The sequence below is a fragment of the Pseudophryne corroboree genome, chromosome 9, assembly GCF_028390025.1.
Source record: "Pseudophryne corroboree isolate aPseCor3 chromosome 9, aPseCor3.hap2, whole genome shotgun sequence".
In the NCBI taxonomy this organism is placed as follows: Eukaryota; Metazoa; Chordata; class Amphibia; order Anura; family Myobatrachidae; genus Pseudophryne; species Pseudophryne corroboree.
This window is the reverse complement of record NC_086452.1, coordinates 350,162,805-350,182,597: the sequence shown is the minus strand read 5'-3', so window position 1 is coordinate 350,182,597 and position 19,793 is coordinate 350,162,805.

Genomic DNA, 19,793 nt, shown 5'->3' with positions numbered 1-19,793 from the left:
ATATAGACTGGTTGATAAAGAGATGTCGTAGTATGTACGTATAAAGAAGAAAGAAAAAAAAACCACGGTTAGGTGGTATACAATTATGGACGGACTGCCGAGTGCCGACACAGAGGTAGCCACAGCCGTGAACTACCGTACTGTACTGTGTCTGCTGCTAATATAGACTGGTTGATAAAGAGATGTCGTAGTATGTATGTATAAAGAAGAAAGAAAAAAAAACCACGGTTAGGTGGTATACAATTATGGACGGACTGCCGAGTGCCGACACAGAGGTAGCCACAGCCGTGAACTACCGTACTGTACTGTGTCTGCTGCCAATATAGACTGGTTGATAAAGAGATGTCGTAGTATATACGTATAAAGAAGAAAGAAAAAAAAACCACGGTTAGGTGGTATACAATTATGGACGGACTGCCGAGTGCCGACACAGAGGTAGCCACAGCCGTGAACTACCGTACTGTACTGTGTCTGCTGCTAATATAGACTGGTTGATAAAGAGATGTCGTAGTATGTATGTATAAAGAAGAAAGAAAAAAAAACCACGGTTAGGTGGTATACAATTATGGACGGACTGCCGAGTGCCGACACAGAGGTAGCCACAGCCGTGAACTACCGTACTGTACTGTGTCTGCTGCTAATATAGACTGGTTGATAAAGAGATGTCGTAGTATGTACGTATAAAGAAGAAAGAAAAAAAAACCACGGTTAGGTGGTATACAATTATGGACGGACTGCCGAGTGCCGACACAGAGGTAGCCACAGCCGTGAACTACCGTACTGTACTGTGTCTGCTGCTAATATAGACTGGTTGATAAAGAGATGTCGTAGTATGTATGTATAAAGAAGAAAGAAAAAAAAACCACGGTTAGGTGGTATACAATTATGGACGGACTGCCGAGTGCCGACACAGAGGTAGCTACAGCCGTGAACTACCGTACTGTGTCTGCTGCGACTGGATGATAAATAATGATAAAAAAAATATATATATATCACTACTGCAGCCGGACAGGTATATATATTATATAATGACGGACCTGCTGGACACTGTCTGCCAGCAGAATGAGTTTTTTATAGAATAAAAAAAAAAACACCACACAAGTGAAGTCACACGACGAGTGTTTAACTTTTTCAGGCAATCACAATATAGTATACTACTAACTATACTGGTGGTCAGTGTGGTCAGGTCACTGGTCAGTCACACTGGCAGTGGCACTCCTGCAGCAAAAGTGTGCACTGTTTAATTTTAATATAATATGTACTCCTGGCTCCTGCTATAACCTATAACTGGCACTGCAGTGCTCCCCAGTCTCCCCCACAATTATAAGCTGTGTGAGCTGAGCACAGTCAGATATATAATATATACATAGATGATGCAGCACACTGGGCTGAGCAGTGCACACAGATATGGTATGTGACTGTCTTGTACTCCTGGCTCCTGCTATAACCTATAACTGGCACTGCAGTGCTCCCCAGTCTCCCCCACAATTATAAGCTGTGTGAGCTGAGCACAGTCAGATATATAATATATACATAGATGATGCAGCACACTGGGCTGAGCAGTGCACACAGATATGGTATGTGACTGAGTCACTGTGTGTATCGTTTTTTTCTGGCAGAGAACGGATATATTAAATAAAACTGCACTGTCTGGTGGTCACTGTGGTCAGTCACTAGTAAACTCTGCACTCTCTTCTACAGTACTCCTAAGCTCCAGTAAATCAGGTCAATCTCTCTCTCTCTCTCTCTCTCTCTCTCTCTCTCTCTCCTAATCTAAATCACTGTACTCCCTAACAGCTGCTCCCCGTCCCCAATCCTCCCCACAATTATAACTAAGTCACTCAGTCTTTACTCTTTTCTACTATAACGGAGAGGACGCCAGCCACGTCCTCTCCCTATCAATCTCAATGCACATGTGAAAATGGCGGCGACGCGCGGCTCCTTATATAGAATCCGAGTCTCGCGAGAATCCGACAGCGTCATGATGACGTTCGGGCGCGCTCGGGTTAACCGAGCAAGGCGGGAAGATCCGAGTCGCTCGGACCCGTGAAAAAAAACATGAAGTTCGTGCGGGTTCGGATTCAGAGAAACCGAACCCGCTCATCTCTACTGGTTACGTCTCTGGAAGCTGCTGAAAAGTTTTCTGCATTTATTTTTAAAGTATGTTATTTTCAGGCAGGACTGGATAGCACCAGCCTGCCTGCTTCGTGGGACTTAGGGGGGAGAACGGCCCTACCCCACTAAGAGTTAATGGTCCCGTTCCCCGCTGACAGGATGCTAGCTCCTGAGGGAACTATTCGCAAGCCCTACAACGGCGAGCGTACATTCCCGCAGCACACCGCCACCCCTAACAGAGCCAGAAGAATGAAGAGTGGTGAGTACTAAGCCGGCGTCCGGGTTAGCGGGTAGCCGGCCTTTATGGCAGCATGAGGGTACAGAGATGCACGGCTTCTACACTGGGTGGACTTAGTCTCCTTACTAAGTACACTGTAGTGTACACAGTACCCAGACTGGCACTACAGCCATAAAAGGGGATGTCTCCATTTTATGCACTCAGACACAGCAACCAGTATAAAGAAGAGCGGGAAGACTGTGCGCCATTGAAGGGGCAGGGCTTCATTATGAGCGGATCCAACAGCTCACCAGCGCCATTTTCCCTACTGCAGCTGACACAGACACTGACTGACAGGGACGTGCAGCTCCTCCGGAAAGCCTCCAGTTTACCTCAGCGGTACCAGGGGGTTATAGCAGGGGGGAGCAATTTACTAGTGTACTAAGTCCCTAATCTAGGTACTTAGTCTGCGACTCGTCTAATCTTGGCATTAGCGATAAGGGCGCCGTGTGCTGGTTCCATACTCTCTCTGTGTCTCTCTGGAAGGGCTCTTTGTGGGTTAATTGTGCATTTAGCCTTTTCCTGTGTGTTTGCTGTTACTACTGCAGTATGTCAGGCAAAGAGTGTGTTTCATGTAAGGCACAGTGTTCTTCACCATGTGGTTCACTAGTGTGTACTCAGTGTAGTATCCCTTCCCAGGCTAGAAGGACAGAACCAGCATGGCTGGACTCCATTAGGGGAATGATTTCCACTATTTCTACAAAATTATCTCGTAATGAGGAAGAGACGCAATACTTAAGGCAGTCTGTGGATGAGTTTATGAAAAAGGACTCAGTACCCAGACCAACGTCTCAGTCCTCTGCCATTTGTCCACAGACACGTACCTTGGCCCATATACTGCATTCTGACTCTGATGATGAAGGGTCAGAAAGGGAGGAAGGTGAGGTGGACACAGAGGTAGGGGAGGGTACTCTGTCGCAGGGTGTAGAGGCTCTCATAGATGCTATCAGTGAAGTTCTAAATATTAAGAAAAAATTCTCAGCCACTTATCCTGTGTCAAAGGAACTAAATACCCTCTTTGAAGAACCGTGGGTTAATCCAGATAAGAAATGTAAAATTCCCAGGCGTTTGTTATTATCTTTTCCTTTTCCTCCTGAGGATAGGTAAAAATGGAAAATCCACCGATAGGGGATGTGTCAGTCTCCAGGCTCTCACGTAAAATTGTACTACCTGTGCCTGGTGTAGCCTCCCTAAAAGATGCGGCTGATCGCAAGATTGAGACTACACAAAAATCTTTGTATACTGCTGCCGGGGTGGCCCAGAGACCCACTATAGCACGTGGGTTGATTACACCAGCCATTGCTAAATGGTCAGGTAATTTAATTGAGGGGTTAGACACCTTACCTCAAGAGGCAATTATTTTGCTCCTACAATGTATACAAGACTCTGCAAACTTTATGGTGGAAGCCATAAAAGAAATAGGTTTGCTTAATGTACGCATTACAGCTATGGCAGTGTCGGCACGCAGAGGATTATGGCTACGTCAGTGGACTGCTGACGCAGACTCCAGGAAAGGAGTGGAAGGCTTACCTTTCACAGGAGAGGCCTTATTTGGAGATGAACTCGACAAATGGATCTCCCGAGCTACTGCGGGTAAGTCCACATACCTACTTTCTGCAGCTCTGCCAGCAAGGAAGGCCTACTCAGGACCTAATCTACAGTCCTCCGGCTGCACATAGGGTAAGCTAGGGACAGTGCTTACCAACAGTTAGCAGGACTTAAGCCTTACCACCAGTAGCTCCAAACAACCACCAAAAAGGGGCTGTAAACATTGAGTCTATGGACCATTGTTTTTAATTTGATCTCAATTGTGATTATCTCATTCTTTCTTTTTCTACTCTATTTCCATAGCTGCACCCACTGCACTTTCTTTCTTGTCTTATTCAGTTTTCCATCTTTTTTTTATCATTTTATCATCATCTTTCTTATCATAATTTTTTTTCTTGCATTTATTATCAGCATTATTTTAACACTAAATGACAAACACAGCGCTTAGAAAAAAAACTCCATTCAAATCTGATGCCTTGATCTAGAAACTGAGCAGCTCATACATAAAAGCACAGCAAACTATTATATTTTTTTTGTCCCATACAGGCCTTTCCGACTGCCAAGTTTAGAGGCAAGGCCAGAGGTACTTCTACCACCGCCAGAGGTAATAGAGGTAAACCACGCAAACCAGCGGCTGCTGGTTCACAGGAACAGGGCTCAGGCTCTGCTTCCTCAAAACCTTTCACATGACGGTGGACCGTGAGGCCTGGAAGACTGCAGGTGGGAGCCTGGCTAAAATTCTGCAGTCACATCTGGACAAGATCATGCCAGGATCCCTGAGTCATAGACCTTATCTGCCAGGGCTACAGACTGGAATTCCAGGAGCTCCCACTTCATAGAGTCTTCAAATCAGGCTTACCAGTTTCACAAGAGGCGAGAGTAAACTTACACAACGCCATTCAAAAACTGTTACAGACCCATGCCATTATTCCAGTTCCACCTCAACTACACAACAAGGGTTACTATTTCAGCTTGTTTGTAATACTGAAACCGGACGAGTCGGTAAGACCGATTCTGAACCTCAAGTACTTACGAGTGTTCAAATTCAAGATGGAGTCATTGAGAGCGGTAATCTCAGGTCTGGAGGAGGGGGAATTCCTAGCGTCTCTGGATGTCAAGGATGCGTACCTTCACATTCCGATCTGGCCGCCTCATCAGGCTTATCTACAGTTTGCACTGCAGGACTGCCACTACCAGTTTCAGGCCCTGCCATTTGGTCTCTCCACGGCACCGAGGGTGTTCACCAAAGTGATGGCAGAGATGATGATGTTGCTCCACAGACAGGGAGTGAACATAGTTCCGTACTTGGATGATCTTCTGATAAAGTCACCGTCCGGGGAACAGTTGTTGGCCCTCTCAACCAGACTACTGCTGGATTATGGGTGGATTCTGAACCTGCCAAAATCTCACCTAGAACCAGTTCCTGGGAATGATGCTGGACACAGAGTCTCAGAAAGTATTCCTTCCCTTGGAAAAGGCAATGGAAATCCAGCCGATGGTTCGGGCCGTCTTGAAGCCATCCCGAATCTTAGTGCATTTCTGTATATGCCTTCTGGGGAAAATGGTGGCCTCTTACAAAGCAATTCAGTATGGAAGGTTTCATGCGAGGCCCTTCCAGCTGGATCTGTTGGACAAGTGGTCCGGGTCGCATCTTCACATGCACCAGAGGATTCGTCTGTCACCAAAAGCCAGTATCTCCCTCTTGTGGTGGCTACAGACTTCTCGACTAGTCGAGGGTCGAAGGTTCGGGATTCAGAATTGGATTCTGCTAACCACGGACGCAAGCCACAGAGGTTGGGGAGCAGTCACCCAGGGGGTGCAGTTTCAGGGAAGACAGTCAAGTCAGCAAGTCTTCGTTCCAATAAACATCCTGGAACTCAGGGCTATCTACAATGTCCTTCTGCAGGCCTCGTCTCTTCTACAGAATCAGGCCATTCAGGTCCAGTCGGACAATGCGACGGCGGTAATGTACATAAACCGACAGTGTGGAACGAAAAGCAGAGCCGCAATGTCAGAGGTGTCAAGAATTCTCCTCTGGGAAGAAAAACATGCCATGGCGTTGTCGGCGATCTTCATTCCAGGAGTAGAAAACTGGGAAGCAGACTTCCTCAGCAGACACGATCTGCACCCAAGGGAATGGGGCCTTCATTTGGAGGTGTTCAGGTTGTTGACACATCAGTGGGGGTATCCACAAATCGACATGATGGCCTCTCGACTCAACAAGAAACTCAAGTGGTATTGTTCCAGGTCGAGGGACCCACAGGCAATGGTGGTAGACGCCCTGACAACTCTGTGGGTCTACCAGCTGGTGTACTTGTTTCCTCCCACTCCTCTGATCCTAAGAATTCTAAAAAGAATAAAGGGAAAAGGTTCAAGCAATCCTCATTGCTCCGGACTGGCCACAAAGGGCCTGGTATGCGGATCTTCTCGAGATGCTGATAGAAGATCCGTGGTCTCTGCCTCTTCGTGAAAATCTTCGGCAACAGGGCCCGTTCATCTATCAAGACTTACCACGGCTGTGTTTAACGGCATGGAAGTTGAAAGGCTGATTCTAGCCAGGAAAGGGATTCTTGACAAGGTCATCCCGACTATTATCCAAGCCAGAAAGGGGGTAATGTCTAAACATTACCATCGCATCTAGAAAAATATGTCTCTTGGTTTGAGAGCAGACAATATTCTACAGTGGAATTTCATCTAGGACGTTTCCTTCTTTTTCTGCAGTCGGGAGTGGATGTGGGCCTATGCCTAGGCTCCATAAAAGTTCAGATTTTGGCCTTGTCTTTTTTTCTTTCAGAAACAATTGGCTTCTCTCCCTGAGATCCAAACGTACTTGAAAGGAGTTCTACACATCCAAACTCCCTTTGTGCCTCCCACAGCACCTTGTGATCTCAATTTGGTGCTGCAGTTCCTCCAATTGGACTGGTTTGAACTGTTACAGGAGGTTGACGTAAAGTATCTTACGTGAAAGACCATCACACTCTTGGCCTTGGCTTCAGCAAGACGTGTGTCGGAGCTGGGGGTGTTGTCTCACAAGAGCCCCTACTTAATTTTCCATGAGGACAGAGCTGAACTCAGGACTCGTCAGAAATTTCTTCCTAAGGTGGTGTCTGCGTTTTACATCAACCAACCTATTGTGGTTCTGGCTGTTACGGATGCCTCGGCTACTTCAAAGTCTTTGGATGTCGTAAGGGCTTTGAAGGTCTATGTGAAGAGAACAGCTCGTCACAGAAAATCGGACTCGCTGTTCATTCTTTATGATCCCATTAAAATTGGGTGTCCTGCTTCAAAGCAGTCCATTGCGCGCTGGATCAGGCATGCTTATTCCACGGCAGGTTTGCCGATTCCGAAATCTGTTCAAGCCCACTCTACTAGGTCGGTGGGTTCCTCTTGGGAGGCTGCCCGGGGTGTCTTGGCTTCACAGCTCTGCCAAGCAGCTATTTGGTCAGGTTTGAACATGTTTGCTAAGTTTTACAAGTTCGATACTTTGGCCTCTGAGGACCTTCAGTTTGGTCAATCAGTTCTGCAGGAACCTCAGCACTCTCGCACCCGGTTTGGGAGCTTTGGTACTTCCCCATGGTACTAAATAGATTCCCAGTATCCCCTAGGACAGTGATTTTCAACTTTTTTTTAACTCGTGGCTCACCGAACAATATTTTTAACTTGCCATGGCACACCATCAGTCCCCCACGGGGAAAAAAACAAAGACATTGGCCCCCACAGTAAAAAAAAAAAAAGCCCACACACACACATTAGCCTCCACAGAAAAAAACGATGACATTATTCCCATAGAAAAAAACAATCACATTGCACCCCGCATAAACCATTTTGCTACCCACATAAATTACATTGCTCCCTACATACAATATATTCCTCCCCACATAAGTTACATTGCCCCCCCCCCACATACATTGCTCCCCAAATAAGTTACATTGCTCCCCACATAAGTTACATTGCCTCCCCCCATACTTTATTCCCCACAAATATTAGCCCCTACCGTCATCTGTCCTCCTCCTTGTCTGTCCCTCAGTGGCGGGGGTTGCTTACAGTGCTGCAAGCACTGAGCAGCAGGCGGGCAGGTGCGGATGCATGCATGCGGGCGGGTGTCAGGTATGGATGCAGGAGGGTGGTGGGCAGGAGGGAGGGAAGGTGTGGATGCGGGAGGATGGCGGGCAGGAGGGAGGGCAGGTGTGGATGCTGCCTGGCTTGTGTGATGCAGTTTGTTTTGAAGGTGCAGCAGCGGCTGTGGCTCCGCGCCACACCTTACAACCGGTCACGGCAAACTAATGTGACGTGGCACACTGGTTGAAAATGCCTGTCCTAGGACGCAAGAGAAAATAGGATTTTAATTACCTACCAGTAAATCCTTTTCTCGTAGTCCGTAGGGGATACTGGGCGCCCGCCCGGTGCTTAGTTCTTCTTGCGCTGTTACTTGGTTAAGTAATGTTGTATGGTTCAGTTGTTGCTGTCCCTGTTTGCAAGTTTGGTTAGCATGGCTTTCCTCTTGTTCTGGTTGTGCTGGTTCGAATTCTCACCACTTTCCTTTTCTATATCCTTCTCTCAAAGTATGTCTGTCTCCTCGGGCACAGTTTCCTAGACTGAGTCTGGTAGTAGGGGTATAGAGGGAGGAGCCAGCACACACAATCAAACTTCTATAGTGCCCATGGCTCCTAGTGGACCCGTCTATACTACTGACTATGAGAAAAGGATTTACCGGTAGGTAATTAAAATCCTTTTTTTTTTTACTAGTTTTAAACTGATTAAAATCGCAGGGATTTTTAAATACAGTACCTTGAGTCATTATACTGAAAACATTGGGACTTCAGGGGATTCACAGCTGTTTATTATCCCAGGTCTTGCAGTCTAGGGTTGGGAAAGCCCCTGAACTTTTCAACATTATGCACTCACCAGAACGGCTCTGGCTTTTCCTATAACCAGATATATCCAGGCTAGACACCATCTTGACTTACAAACACATGTGCAGGTATGCTGACATAATTGCTCAAAAATATATCCATGATGTCACACAAAAAAAAAAAAAAGACTTTTGAGATTTTATTGTTGTGAAGATGTGCCACAGGGTGAAGGGTTCAAGGCTGGTCGAAGAGAAGGGAACAGCCCCATGAGCTGTCCTTTACATAACAGATTTGTTCCTGGAGGAGAATCCATTGTCACAGAAGCTATCCTAAAGGAAGGAACTGGAGTTACAGCCAATTATGGCTAGTTGTGTTGTAGATTTCACCCCGCAGTGGTTTATATTGTATTAGCCACTGAAAAGAAGAGGTCAAGAGAAGACTTTCCCATCTAAGGTTACTTTTGAGATTAGGCACAAAGTCCACGTTATGATATTTACCATAATTAACCGCAGAGTCAGCATTAGGTTGTAGCACTGTAAGGCACTAGGCCCTGTCCTTGGTCGACAGGTAACTGTTGACCCAGGATAGGGCCTATTGTGTGGCCTGAGGTGTACATGGTAGACATGCAGCTCCCTCCACCTCCCCACCAGTGTCATTATATAGTGTTGTTGACAGTAGGCCTACAAAGCACATAGACCTCCATGCAGTTAGGAGGGATTTGGGATTCCAAATCTTGAGGACTGGGCCCTGGAAATACCCTATAAATCCAGACTCTGGGGAAATTATAGCATAATTGACTTGCACACCTTCAATTTTTACACATAAAACCAGAGTTTGTTCAGAAACAGGTAACACTTACACTGAAGAGCACCTGAGTATAGTTAAGATGAGATTCTGAGCCAGTTGTTATGCAGGAAACCTACCAGGCACCCATTAAAAGTAGATTAGGGTGAACTACCATGGTTACAGTAACCTGCATTGTATCTGAGCTGTAAAACTCTATGGTTTTACTGTGTTTGCACTACACCTGGGCCAATATTTACTAAGAATTCGAGTTTGTCCGATTTGTGGGTTTTTTTCTAAGTCCCAATCCGGGAATTCACTAAGCACCAATCTCGGCAGTGTTTGGACTATTCGTAATGGTTTGATTTGCAAAGTTCCGAAATACGAATGAATAGACCATCGGTCAAACACGGCTGTTATTTCATACAATACGGGCATTCACTATTCATTCGTATTTGGGTGTTAGTTTCTGAGTGCTCAAGTGCGGGTCTGTTTTTTTTCGATTCGTTAAAAAAAGCAGCAAAAAAATAGACCTGCTTTTTCCAGTCGAGTTTGGATAACCATGCACGGATCAGTGAGATCTGTGCATGGTTATCTATGGGAAGGGGTCTGTTTAGTGTAAAAACGGGGGGGGAAATTGCGTGGGGTCCCCCCTCCTAAGCATAACCAGCCTCGGGCTCTTTGAGTCGGTTCTGGTTGAAAAAATATGGGGGGAAAATGACAGGGGTTCCCCCATATTTAATCAACCAGCACCAGGCTCTGCGCCTGGTCCTGGTTCCAAAAATACGGGGGGGGGGGGGGGAAGCGTAGGGGTCCCCAGTATTTTTGAGACCAGCACCGGGCTCCACTAGCCAGGTACATAATGCCACAGCTGGGGGACACTTTTATACTGGTCCCTGCGGCCCTGGTATTACATACCCAACTAGTCACCCCTGGCCGGGGTACCATGTAGGAGTGGGAACCCCTTAAATCAAGGGGTCCCCCCCTCCAGCCACCCAAGGGCCAGGGGTGAAGCCCGAGGCTGTCCCCCCCATCCAAGGGCAGCGGATGGGGGGCTGATAGCTTTTTGAAAAAATGTGAATATTGTTTTTAGTAGCAGTACTACAAGTCCCAGCAAGCCTCCCCGCAAGCTGGTACTTGGAGAACCACAAGTACCAGCATGCGGTGGAAAACCGGGCCCGCTGGTACCTGTAGTACTACTACTAAAAAAAATACCCCCCAAAAAACAGGACACACACACCGTGAAAGTATAAGTTTATTACATACATGCACACCTCCATACATACATACTTACCTATGTTCCCACGAGGCTCTGTCCTCTTCTCCATGTAGAATCCTTGGGGTACCTGTGAAAAAAATTATACTCACATAATCCAGTGTAGAATCAGACCTTTGTATAATCCACGTACTTGGCAAAATAATAAAACAGAAACCCGACCACGCACTGAAAGGGGTCCCATGTTTACAAATGGGACCCCTTTCCCCGACTGCCAGGACCCCCCCTGACTCTTGTCAAAGAGGGTCCCTTCAGCCAATCAGGGAGCGCCACGTCGTGGTACTCTCCTGATTGGCTGTGTGCTCCTGTAGTGTCTGTGAGGCAGCACACGGCACAGATACAATGTAGCGCCTATGCGCTCCATTGTAGCCAATGGTGGGAACTTTGCGGTCAGCGGTGAGGTTATTTTCGGTCAACCGCTGACCGCAAAGTTCCCACCATTGGCTACAATGGAGCGCATAGGCGCTACATTGTATCTGTGCCGTTTGCTGCCTCACAGACACTACAGGAGCACACAGCCAATCAGGAGAGTGCCACGGCGTGGCGCTCCCTGATTGGCTGAAGGGACCCTCTTTGACAGCAGTCAGGGGGGGTCCTGGCAGTCGGGGAAAGGGGTCCCATGTGTAAACATGGGACCCCTTTCAGTGCGTGTTCGGGTTTCCGTTTTATTATTTTGCCAAGTACGTGGATTATACAAAGGTCTGATTCTACACTGGATTATGTGAGTATAATTTTTTTTCACAGGTACCCCAAGGATTCTACATGGAGAAGAGGACCGAGCCTCGTGGGAACATAGGTAAGTATGTATGTATGGAGGTGTGCATGTATGTAATAAACTTATACTTTCACGGTGTGTGTATCCTGGTTTTTGGGGGGTATTATTTTAGTAGTAGTACTACAGGTACCAGCGGGCCCGGTTTTCCACCGCATGCTGGTACTTGTGGTTCTCCAAGTACCAGCTTGTGGGGGAGGCTTGCTGTGATTTGTAGTACTGCTACTAAAAACAATATTCACATTTTTTCAAAAGGCTATCAGCCCCCCATCCGCTGCCCTTGGATGGGGGGACAGCCTCAGGCTTCACCCCTGGCCCTTGGGTGGCTGGAGGGGGGGACCCCTTGATTTAAGGGGTTCCCACTCATCCAGGGTACCCCAGCCAGGGGTGACTAGTTGGGTATGTAATGCCAGGTCCGCAGGGACCAGTATAAAAGTGTCCCCGGCTGTGGCATTATGTACTTGGCTAGTGGAGCCCGGTGCTGGTCTCAAAAATACGGGGGACCCCTACGCTTTTTGTCCCCCGTATTTTTGGAACCAGGACCAGGCGCAGAGCCCGGTGCTGGTTGATTTAATATGGGGGAACCTCTGTCATTTTTCCCCCCATTTTTTTCAACCAGGACCGGCTCAAAGAGCCCGAGGCTGGTTGTGCTTAGGAGGGGGGACCCCACGCAATTTTTTTCAGATTTTTTAAGACTTTAATCAACTTTTTATTGTACACAATAAAGCCCTGCACGGATCTCACAGATCCGGCCGGGATTCCTTGTGTTTTGTCAGGCAGTGTTTTACTCATCACTCCCGTAAAACACTGCCTGATATTATGAATCACATCGACATCGGAAAAAAACGATTGTGCAAAACTCGGCAGTTTAGTGAATGATCGTATCAGGATTCAAAAAGTTGCAGTAAAATGCACCCGATACCATTCGAGTTCAAACACCCTTCAAAACGGCAAAAACACGAATCTTTGTAAATATACCCCCTGGAGTTATCTGTTCTGTAGTTGTATTGTTGTGAGTAGTTAAGTAAGTACACCATACTACAGCTGATAGTTATTGTTCTCACACTGTGGCCAGGTGGAATAGGTCTTGTGTACTGTTTAGTTTGTTAGACTATGCAGGTGTATACTAACTGGTAAATAAAGCCAAATGGACCTACTAGCTATTGGGCGAAGGGTTTTGGATCTACGTTCTATTTTATTGTGCTCTTCAATAGTGGCGAAAGTTCGTCACAGTCGCCCGGAGGCAAGATAAATAGTGGTGCCCCCCTATTTCCTATATTAAGATAAATGTGTGTGTGTGTGTGTGTGTGTGTGTGTGTGTGTGTGTGTGTGTGTGTGTGTGCGTGTGTGTGTGTGTGTGTGTGTGTGTGTGTGTGTGTGTGTGTGTGTGTGTGTGTATATGGAGTGTTCTGAAAAAAATTATATACTGTATTTATACATTTAATTGCCTTTTATTTTAAATCACATATTTCTTAGCAGTCATACCCAGGATTAGAACCCATGACCTGTTACACTGATGGCAGATTTGTAAAGTGCAGGGACCAGTGAGGAAGTCGGGCACTGAAAAGACAGCAACAGCTATCAATTAACTTAATTCAATGGCGTCACAGAATGGGAGGAGAGGTGCCCCCCTTCAGAGCAGGAGCCCGGCGGCAGATGACTCCGTTGCCTCCCAGAGTTCTGCCTCTGCTCTTCAGTCCAGGCAGTAAGCAGTCCTTTACAACAGTTTGGGAGTGACATAGATTACGTGTGGCGACAAAAGAGTGACTGTGATGCTTGCAGTCATGATGATATTCACCCATCCCGCAACAGGTGCAGTCACCAAATGGGTTCCCTGAATTAGTTGGTGAAGGGACATCCACTCTCCTTGTCATTTCCTATACAAGGTGATACAAGTATACAACACATGTATAGTTTATTGGAACATAACCTTGTTAGGACACCATGGGGTACTAAGCAAATTACTGATATGGGGCCATTCCCCTCTTTTGTTTTACTAAAAACAGACATAAAAACAAATGGGGGTAAACCAGACTGCTCAGGTCCCACTTGGCTCTAGGTAGGAGACTAGGCTCTTAAGGAATAATCTGGCTCTGCCGTGGAAATGGTTGTTGTACTTTACCATTCTGCAGAATGCCATTCTATACTATTTGTACATTTAAACTACTTTATGACTGGTGCAGCAATTTACTCAGTCAGTTCATTATATTCATAATCTGTGCAGTGAGATGAAGCAGAGAGACGTGCCCATGCCAGCGCCACAAAATATTAAGTGGAAAAATTATGTACGCCACTGTGAAGTGGCAGCCTGGACTGTTGCTGACTCTAGCCCTCATAAAAGCCCAAGTAATTAGGAACGTTAAGTCAAAATTCCTCCAGTGAAATGTGAAAACTGTGTCTGTCAATAGAAGAATAAGGATAATGTTCTGGGGAATAATTATTAAAGTTTGCTCAACTCTATTATTATCTCAGTATCAGCAAGGCACTGCTGCCGCCACATGACCACGTCAAAAAGTTCAGTGATTGTCTATGTTTGATGTTTTCCTGAAAGGTTCAACACCTTGGCACTCTTCACATGTACATAGAAGGGTAACAAAGTTCACTTACAGACAGTAGTTTAGTATAACATTAACTTCTCTACAAATACTGATTACGAGTGACAAATTCTCCAGAGATCAGGCAGGTATTTATGACAGGATTATAAATGGATACTCAGGGCCGAATTAAATTAACCCCATTAAATTAACCAGGGTGAAAAAAAAGGTGGTAGCCTCGGGCTTTATCACCTGTGATTATTCAATTGCAATCTTTGGCAATTCAAATGCAGGAGGAGGTGTATATTAGAGATGAGCGGGTTCGGTTTCTCTGAATCCGAACCCGCCCGAACTTCATGTTTTTTTTCACGGGTCCGAGCGACTCGGATCTTCCCGCCTTGCTCGGTTAACCCGAGCGCGCCCGAACGTCATCATGACGCTGTCGGATTCTCGCGAGGCTCGGATTCTATCGCGAGACTCGGATTCTATATAAGGAGCCGCGCGTCACCGCCATTTTCACACGTGCATTGAGATTGATAGGGAGAGGACGTGGCTGGCGTCCTCTCCATTTAGATTATAAAAGAGAGAGATTTACTGGAGCTTAGGACTAGGAGGAGTACTGTAGAAGTGTAGAGAGTGCAGAGAGTTTACTAGTGAGTGACCACCAGACAGTGCAGTTTATTTAATATATCCGTTCTCTGCCTGAAAAAAGCGATACACACAGTGACTCAGTCACATACCATATCTGTGTGCACTGCTCAGGCTCAGCCCAGTGTGCTGCATCATCTATATATATTATATATCTGTCTGACTGCTCAGCTCACACAGCTTATAATTGTGGGGGAGACTGGGGAGCACTGCAGTGCCAGTTATAGGTTATAGCAGGAGCCAGGAGTACATAATATTATATAGTGAGTGACCACCAGACAGTGCAGTTTATTTAATATATCCGTTCTCTGCCTGAAAAAAGCGATACACACAGTGACTCAGTCACATACCATATCTGTGTGCACTGCTCAGGCTCAGCCCAGTGTGCTGCATCATCTATATATATTATATATCTGTCTGACTGCTCAGCTCACACAGCTTATAATTGTGGGGGAGACTGGGGAGCACTGCAGTGCCAGTTATAGGTTATAGCAGGAGCCAGGAGTACATAATATTATATAGTGAGTGACCACCAGACAGTGCAGTTTATTTAATATATCCGTTCTCTGCCTGAAAAAAGCGATACACACAGTGACTCAGTCACATACCATATCTGTGTGCACTGCTCAGGCTCAGCCCAGTGTGCTGCATCATCTATATATATTATATATCTGTCTGACTGCTCAGCTCACACAGCTTATAATTGTGGGGGAGACTGGGGAGCACTGCAGTGCCAGTTATAGGTTATAGCAGGAGCCAGGAGTACATAATATTATATTAAAATTAAACAGTGCACACTTTTGCTGCAGGAGTGCCACTGCCAGTGTGACTGACCAGTGACCTGACCACACTGACCACCAGTATAGTTAGTAGTATACTTATATTGTGATTGCCTGAAAAAGTTAAACACTCGTCGTGTGACTTCACTTGTGTGTTGTTGTTTTTTTTATTCTATAAAAATAAAACTCATTCTGCTGACAGACAGTGTCCAGCAGGTCCGTCATTATATAATATATAATATATACCTGTCCGGCTGCAGTAGTGATATATATATATTTTTTATATCATTTATCATCCAGTCGCAGCAGACACAGTACGGTAGTTCACGGCTGTGGCTACCTCTGTGTCTGCACTCGGCAGGCAGTCCGTCCATAATTGTATACCACCTAACCGTGGTTTTTTTTTTCTTTCTTCTTTATACATACATAGTTATATAGACATCTCTTTATCAACCAGTCTATATTAGCAGCAGACACAGTACAGTACGGTAGTTCACGGCTGTGGCTACCTCTGTGTCTGCACTCGGCAGGCAGTCCGTCCATAATTGTATACCACCTAACCGTGGTTTTTTTTTCTTTCTTCTTTATACATACATAGTTACGTAGACATCTCTTTATCAACCAGTCTATATTAGCAGCAGACACAGTACAGTACGGTAGTTCACGGCTGTGGCTACCTCTGTGTCTGCACTCGGCAGGCAGTCCGTCCATAATTGTATACCACCTAACCGTGGTTTTTTTTTCTTTCTTCTTTATACATACATAGTTACATAGACATCTCTTTATCAACCAGTCTATATTAGCAGCAGACACAGTACAGTACGGTAGTTCACAGCTGTGGCTACCTCTGTGTCTGCACTCGGCAGGCAGTCCGTCCATAATTGTATACCACCTAACCGTGGTTTTTTTTTCTTTCTTCTTTATACATACATAGTTACATAGACATCTCTTTATCAACCAGTCTATATTAGCAGCAGACACAGTACAGTACGGTAGTTCACGGCTGTGGCTACCTCTGTGTCTGCACTCGGCAGGCAGTCCGTCCATAATTGTATACCACCTAACCGTGGTTTTTTTTTCTTTCTTCTTTATACATACATAGTTACATAGACATCTCTTTATCAACCAGTCTATATTAGCAGCAGACACAGTACAGTACGGTAGTTCACGGCTGTGGCTACCTCTGTGTCTGCACTCGGCAGGCAGTCCATAATTGTATACTAGTATCCATCTCCATTGTTTACCTGAGGTGCCTTTTAGTTGTGCCTATTAAAATATGGAGAACAAAAATGTTGAGGTTCCAAAATTAGGGAAAGATCAAGATCCACTTCCACCTCGTGCTGAAGCTGCTGCCACTAGTCATGGCCGAGACGATGAAATGCCAGCAACGTCGTCTGCCAAGGCCGATGCCCAATGTCATAGTACAGAGCATGTCAAATCCAAAACACCAAATATCAGAAAAAAAAGGACTCCAAAACCTAAAATAAAATTGTCGGAGGAGAAGCGTAAACTTGCCAATATGCCATTTACGACACGGAGTGGCAAGGAACGGCTGAGGCCCTGGCCTACGTTCATGGCTAGTGGTTCAGCTTCACATGAGGATGGAAGCACTCAGCCTCTCGCTAGAAAAATGAAAAGACTCAAGCTGGCAAAAGCACCGCAAAGAACTGTGCGTTCTTTGAAATCCCAAATCCACAAGGAGAGTCCAATTGTGTCGGTTGCGATGCCTGACCTTCCCAACACTGGACGTGAAGAGCATGCGCCTTCCACCATTTGCACGCCCCCTGCAAGTGCTGGAAGGAGCACCCGCAGTCCAGTTCCTGATAGTCAGATTGAAGATGTCAGTGTTGAAGTACACCAGGATGAGGAGGGTATGGGTGTTGCTGGCGCTGGGGAGGAAATTGACAAGGAGGATTCTGATGGTGAGGTGGTTTGTTTAAGTCAGGCACCCGGGGAGACACCTGTTGTCCGTGGGAGGAATATGGCCGTTGACATGCCAGGTGAAAATACCAAAAAAATCAGCTCTTCGGTGTGGAGGTATTTCACCAGAAATGCGGACAACAGGTGTCAAGCCGTGTGTTCCCTTTGTCAAGCTGTAATAAGTAGGGGTAAGGACGTTAACCACCTCGGAACATCCTCCCTTATACGTCACCTGCAGCGCATTCATAATAAGTCAGTGACAAGTTCAAAAACTTTGGGTGACAGCGGAAGCAGTCCACTGACCAGTAAATCCCTTCCTCTTGTAACCAAGCTCACGCAAACCACCCCACCAACTCCCTCAGTGTCAATTTCCTCCTTCCCCAGGAATGCCAATAGTCCTGCAGGCCATGTCACTGGCAATTCTGACGAGTCCTCTCCTGCCTGGGATTCCTCCGATGCATCCTTGCGTGTAACGCCTACTGCTGCTGGCGCTGCTGTTGTTGCTGCTGGGAGTCGATGGTCATCCCAGAGGGGAAGTCGTAAGCCCACTTGTACTACTTCCAGTAAGCAATTGACTGTTCAACAGTCCTTTGCGAGGAAGATGAAATATCACAGCAGTCATCCTGCTGCAAAGCGGATAACTGAGGCCTTGACAACTATGTTGGTGTTAGACGTGCGTCCGGTATCCGCCGTTAGTTCACAGGGAACTAGACAATTTATTGAGGCAGTGTGCCCCCGTTACCAAATACCATCTAGGTTCCACTTCTCTAGGCAGGCGATACCGAGAATGTACACGGACGTCAGAAAAAGACTCACCAGTGTCCTAAAAAATGCAGTTGTACCCAATGTCCACTTAACCACGGACATGTGGACAAGTGGAGCAGGGCAGGGTCAGGACTATATGACTGTGACAGCCCACTGGGTAGATGTATGGACTCCCGCCGCAAGAACAGCAGCGGCGGCACCAGTAGCAGCATCTCGCAAACGCCAACTCTTTCCTAGGCAGGCTACGCTTTGTATCACCGCTTTCCAGAATACGCACACAGCTGAAAACCTCTTACGGCAACTGAGGAAGATCATCGCGGAATGGCTTACCCCAATTGGACTCTCCTGTGGATTTGTGGCATCGGACAACGCCAGCAATATTGTGTGTGCATTAAATATGGGCAAATTCCAGCACGTCCCATGTTTTGCACATACCTTGAATTTGGTGGTGCAGAATTTTTTAAAAAACGACAGGGGCGTGCAAGAGATGCTGTCGGTGGCCAGAAGAATTGCGGGACACTTTCGGCGTACAGGCACCACGTACAGAAGACTGGAGCACCACCAAAAACTACTGAACCTGCCCTGCCATCATCTGAAGCAAGAAGTGGTAACGAGGTGGAATTCAACCCTCTATATGCTTCAGAGGTTGGAGGAGCAGCAAAAGGCCATTCAGCCATTCAAGCCTATACAATTGAGTACGATATAGTAGGTGGAATGCACCTGTCTCAAGCGCAGTGGAGAATGATTTCAACGTTGTGCAAGGTTCTGATGCCCTTTGAACTTGCCACACGTGAAGTCAGTTCAGACACTGCCAGCCTGAGTCAGGTCATTCCCCTCATCAGGCTTTTGCAGAAGAAGCTGGAGACATTGAAGGAGGAGCTAACACGGAGCGATTCCGCTAGGCATGTGGGACTTGTGGATGGAGCCCTTAATTCGCTTAACAAGGATTCACGGGTGGTCAATCTGTTGAAATCAGAGCACTACATTTTGGCCACCGTGCTCGATCCTAGATTTAAAGCCTACCTTGGATCTCTCTTTCCGGCAGACACAAGTCTGCTGGGGTTGAAAGACCTGCTGGTGACAAAATTGTCAAGTCAAGCGGAACGCGACCTGTCAACATCTCCTCCTTCACATTCTCCCGCAACTGGGGGTGCGAGGAAAAGGCTCAGAATTCCGAGCCCACCCGCTGGCGGTGATGCAGGGCAGTCTGGAGCGACTGCTGATGCTGACATCTGGTCCGGACTGAAGGACCTGACAACGATTACGGACATGTCGTCTACTGTCACTGCATATGATTCTCTCAACATTGATAGAATGGTGGAGGATTATATGAGTGACCGCATCCAAGTAGGCACGTCACACAGTCCGTACTTATACTGGCAGGAAAAAGAGGCAATTTGGAGGCCCTTGCACAAACTGGCTTTATTCTACCTAAGTTGCCCTCCCACAAGTGTGTACTCCGAAAGAGTGTTTAGTGCCGCCGCTCACCTTGTCAGCAATCGGCGTACGAGGTTACATCCAGA